Raw genomic sequence first — 6,000 nt, 5'->3', positions numbered from 1 at the left:
GCGGTTTGTCTGATATTACATTCAAAAATATAATGTTAATGCAAAGAAATTATATTACTTTTGTTTTAATATATATTTTAAAGTCTCCTTTTACCAACTATGGGTTTATCTGGACTGGGCCTATAGTTTAATGTGGGCTCCGAACCACGGTCATTAGCATTAAGCCTACCGACTGGCGAGTGACCAACTTTAGAAACTTTTTAGTGGCGTGACTGGGATCACTTTCCTTGTTGGATTTTACACTCTTGCCTAGAACATTCACAAATTTTAAACAATCATAAACATAAATTTACGACCATGCCCCAGCAGAATTCGAACCCGCGGCTATCGCAACAGTAGGAGGACCGTCCCATCGCCTTTATCACTACGCCAGAAATTCTACTACTGATTAATAAGCTGGGCTGTACTAGTTCTATACTTTTACATCACGATTTGGTGTTTAAAAAAACAAACTGAAACTAAAGCTATAATTACATAATTAGAAGAAAGATAACTCGAATTAAAGAATTTGAATAAATAACTGTCGTTATAAAAGAAATCTTCGCTCTAAAAAATACAGTATTGTTTATAATACAAGCCATTATTTACCTATTTAATACTAGTGAAAAAAAATGCTGTTTAAATTATAGTTTGAGTAATGAGATGGTAAATAATATAACTAATATCAGTTATACCCCCTTATTATTATTAATAAAGCATCATTAGTGTTTACATATGTGGAAAAATATAACCAGATAATATGTACTTGCAAATAAATATTAACTGATGACCTCGGTAATTACTGACTATCAATAATTCTCAACAAATATTGGCTATTTTATCGTTCCATGTTATAATTAGTTCCAGGGTAATTAAAAAATGTCACTATTTGTATGTAAAAATTCTCACTATTTTTTTCAACAACCTGGTGTCATTGCATCCTAGACAAGAAATGTAGACATTCTGCAGTGTATTTTCAGGGTGATGAAAAGTTGATCTACCACAACAATCCCAAGTGCAAAGGGCCAATTGATAGTTCAAGTGAGCTACTCACACTGACACCAAAGGAATATTTATAGCCATACAGTGTCGCTGTGTTAATCATACCAATTGGCAAACTGCAGTGTATTACGAGCTGCCAAAACCTAATGAAACTGTTATTGAAGATGTTTTCCAAAATTATTTGAACAAATTGAATGTCGTATCGTTGCGAAAAACAGTATCTCCTTGCATGATGATTTTCGACCACATGTTCCAAAAGTTAATCAATTATAAAGCTCGATTTGAAAATTCTGCCCCAGAGTTCTCACCAGACATGTCGTCGTCAGATTATCAATTGTTCACATCGATGCAGCCTAGTTTAGCTAGCACATGAGTTTAAAATGCTGAAGAAGTGCATAAATTAATCACTGCCAAACTAACATCGTTCCTTGGACATTGTATCCTCATGCTACCGTATATGAAAAAGGAAAAGAAAGTGTTTTATCAACCATGCGCTGTTAGTGAAAATACTAAAATCGAATAGTAAGCAGTACTTCAGTAAGGATAGATTACATAGCAGTGAACAAGACATTCTGTATGTTCTCACTTTACCAGGATAGGTTAATGTTAAAAGCACACATAATGACACTGAACGTAAATATAATTATTTATTTTGGTCACTCGCCAGTCGGTAGGCTTAATGCCGAGGACCGTGGTTCGGAGCCCACGTTAAACTGTAGGTTCAGTCCATATAAACCCTCGTTGGGGAAGGGAGACTTTAAAATATAAAAAAATTATCTAACGATCTGTGGTAGGGTAATTTAAAGTTGTTTAAACCAATCAAATTGATGCTATTGTTCCTAGTGCTTATTAAAACAAATAGTGAGTAAACAAGTTAATTTGATGAAAATATGGAATGAATGAGTGAGTGATGAAACCTGGAGTATGTAAAGTGCATAGGTGCTACTATATGTACAATATAAAGTTACAAGAGAATAATTAAGACATACAAGGCAAATTTAAAGTACATTGGTGACTTGGAAAATCATATGTAAAGAAAATACATTAGATATTGAAATATACCATATTTGATAAAAGCTTTATTTTATTTCGTTTAGTAAACAAGAAAGGTATATTAGTTAATATGAGCATTAGTATAATATTTTGCATAATTAGTCCCAATAAGCGTTACGGCTTCCATTAATCCTTAAATATCGATAATTGTAAGTGCATTGTGTTCACTCCTTCACAAATAGGCTGAAGCATGCATAGAATGAAATTATTAACCACAATATCCTCCAGTAGAGCTGAAAACTTTGAAATGTAATTTTCTTAATTCACTATGGAGCCATAAAAAAGTTATCTTATTAAGTTAAAAAGTTAAATCTTATTGCGGTATATAAAATATTTTAAAACAGTGTGTCGGGACATTAATTTCACCCTGTATAATCAATAAGAGTCAGATCTCTAGTGATTTCTACGAAAGCTATAAAAGAAATAGTATATAACCGAGCTTAAAAATCCCTAAATATATTTGTTAATTGCTGATGTCAAAAATAACTGATCCTTTATATATTCTTGGAATATTAGAAGGCAAATATTATTACCTAATAAATATATTTTATTATATTTTTAAATTGCAAACCTATTAACTGAGAGCATATAAATGAATGCAACTAATAGATGAAGTGTTTAACCGCCCGGTAAATGACCTGCGCCCCGGGTATCCATTTCAAATCCACAGGTAAAATATACAAATAACTTCTTCTTAAAAATCCTTTATGGCCGTCTGGGGGCCCAAAATTGAAGTAATTTGACATCTATTTTTCGTCAAATTATTTAACAATCAATTAATTAATAAAAGTTATTAATTATCAAACTTGATACCCCGCCCGTTCAATATCCAGGTACCCAGGTACCCACTACAGACTTCAGAGACTGCTTATTAAAGTATTTAGTTAATTTGACTTTTAAATTGATAATAGACAATATAGTTTGTAAGTTTTTTTATTTAAACAATAATTCTTATTATAAAAAACAATAACAAAAATAGTATGTAAGAAATACATAACTCCGTTTTATTTTATTTTATTAATATCGTTTTCCATTATTTTACTATTTATTTATTTACATTATTTTTTTTATTATGATATAGTGCCATATAAAAATTGAAGTATATTAAATTATTTCGTACATCCTTCACATGTCGTGGTTGTAATACAGTGTTCGTCACAAATAGGGTTCTCACATACCGAACATATTTTTCTAGTTTAACGTATTTAGGTCCACATCTCACTCGAACAATATTACGCCTTCCAGCTTGATGTTCACTTGGTGATGTCGCAGCCCACTGAATACCATCCTTCTACGCCGTCGCTTCTACTTCACTTTCCTCATCCTCATCCTCTTAATGTTCACTTTCTTTATTTTCATCTTCACTATTGAGTGCAATTTCATCATCAATTATGAATAAAATACAATTTATATAACATAAAATACATTATATCTATTAACGTACACAAGAGAAAATAGAAATGTTAATTACCTGTATCATCACAATCCGAAGCTGCCGCCTGACCCGGAGGAAAATATTCATCATCACTACTATCCAACACGCAGTCATCATCAGATTCTTCTGCTTCGAATGTTTTCTCCAAATCCTTATTACTCTGAGAGCGGGTGACTATTATTGTCAACAATTTAAAATTTATTTATTACTATTTTTTTAATATTGAAAACATAAAATAAATAATTTATTTGAAAATAGAACAATTAAATCTCTCCTTACCGTCTAAAACTCGATGAATCAGCCATCGTATTTAGATTAAATACAATTTTTATTAATATATTATTATTATATTATATTTTAATACATTAATAATTAATATTAATTTTGTATATTTTCTTTTTACTTTCAGTGTACATTTTATAGTCTGTTCAATACGCTTGTAGAATTTCAACTGAAAACGTTTCTTTCTTTTCGTAGGACATGAGAAGAGGAAAGGGACATCTCATGTACCTAAATATCGATTGGCTTGGCATTCGGCTATTGTTATTCCTATGTGGATAATAGACTGTGTCCCTATAGCTATTTCATTTGCCACATAGCCAGTTTACACAATTTTTTTTTAATTTAGTACACTAATGACTTGCACATCTGCCTATATAGGTGGGCACCCGGGTACCCGGTCATTGAACGAATGGTGAAAGTTTGGTCATTGATCGGAAGGTTAAAGTCGAATACCTTATCTACTAATACCTACTCATTGAAGTCATATTACAGCACGCTTACCAGTGAACAGTCTATAGAAGATTCTAAGTATAAAGATAACGTCATGGAACTTTGAAAATGAAGATTCTAAACAATAATTTTTGTCATATTTTGCTTTATTATTTCAGAAAATGCAGAATTACAAAAATACGGCTACATTACATAAGACTAGATACTAAAAATAGCTCAATGCTTGGGTTTCGCATGTTGGGTTAATAGTGATAAATTTAATGGACCTATTTTCTATATCATTAAGAGATGTTAGAAGTTCTACAATGACGAATTATGGCTTTATCAGCGGAAGGTCAGCGATCAAGAGTTTAGACAACTTTTTAAATAAAAATGACTTTCGTTATTTTTATTAGCCAGTTTTGCAATAGATTTAATATAACACAGACTTCTTATAGTTTTATATTTTAATTATACAGAAAAACAAATAAGAGACAAAGGTATGTGCTGAGTGCGAGACGGTACAATCAGTTCTTCTATTGTATTACTGAAATCTAAAATATAATCCATATAGATAAAATATTTTGTACCTATTAAGTCTTCAAAATACCATTCATTACTCTTTGAAACATACTGGGTGTATTCTTAAGCCCAAACGGCATTCTTATGAACTCAAAGTGCTCTTGTTAAATAGAAAATGCTGTTTTTCTATTTCGGGAGTATGCATCTGTATCTGGTGAACCAGAAGGAAGGTCGATAGGAAAAAAAAATTTGAATTATTTAATAAATCGAGAATATCGTTGATATTTGGAATTGGATAATTATCGTCGATCGTAATGGCATTTATCTTACAATAATCAATAACTATTCCCCATTTTGAATACCGCTGTTATCCAATTTTTGGGAATCCAAATAGGAGAATTCCACAGTGATATCGAATCGCGAATAATTCCATCGTCTAACAATCTATTAATTTGTTTTGTACGGGTACCGATTTTCTGTTGTCCGCATGCAATGCTTAATTGTATTACTGAAAGTTAAATGTTCGTCTTTATTTAGAAAAATATCAGAGTGTTTTACGCATAGTCCGTCAATTTCGCTTTGTAGATTAGAACTAAGATGACTCTGTGATTTATTCCATGCTATTTTAATCTACGCGTAGCTTAGTCTTTTCAAAACAACAGTGAACGTCATGAAAATGTATGACGTCACAAAATTGCAATATTGCCGCAAAATTAATCGGCATATGTAAAAAGGAAGTATCCATTCTCTCCTCATATATTCTAACAAAGTGCTCATGCATATTCTGAACAATTGCACACATATCTGTGCACACACATCTTAAAGTCACTGTTACTTTCACTATCAGAATTACTGTTCAAACCAATTATTATGCACTTAAATTTTAACCTATCAAACACTTGTTTATGGTTCTAGCACTTGCTTGCAAATCATCTTTTCATCATTTCATCCTTTCACTCAACATTAGTTTAAAAAAATCTGATTTTACTTTTAACATAAAAATATATGTAACATGCTGCTTTCAATTTGTATTAGTTTCCGCATCGACCAAAATAAACACCTAATTTTTTTATTACAATGTCTTGTGGAGGATGTTCCAGACACCGGAATTTCCTGATATAAAATATGAATGAAAATTTTGGACATTAAGCATTGTATATAATTTTGGCAATTAATAAAACATTAAGATGATCATTCACTAATGAATTAAAATAGATACAAATTCCACGATATAATATAACGTGATTTTGATAACAATAATAGCAAAATAATAAAAATATCTGTAAGAATCGTTATTT

The sequence above is a fragment of the Rhynchophorus ferrugineus genome, unplaced genomic scaffold, assembly GCF_030347505.1.
Source record: "Rhynchophorus ferrugineus isolate W39M unplaced genomic scaffold, kcgeb_rfMv2 rfM1, whole genome shotgun sequence".
Taxonomy (NCBI): domain Eukaryota; kingdom Metazoa; phylum Arthropoda; class Insecta; order Coleoptera; family Curculionidae; genus Rhynchophorus; species Rhynchophorus ferrugineus.
The sequence above is the reverse complement of the archived record's forward strand: the minus strand, read 5'-3'. Positions refer to the sequence as shown.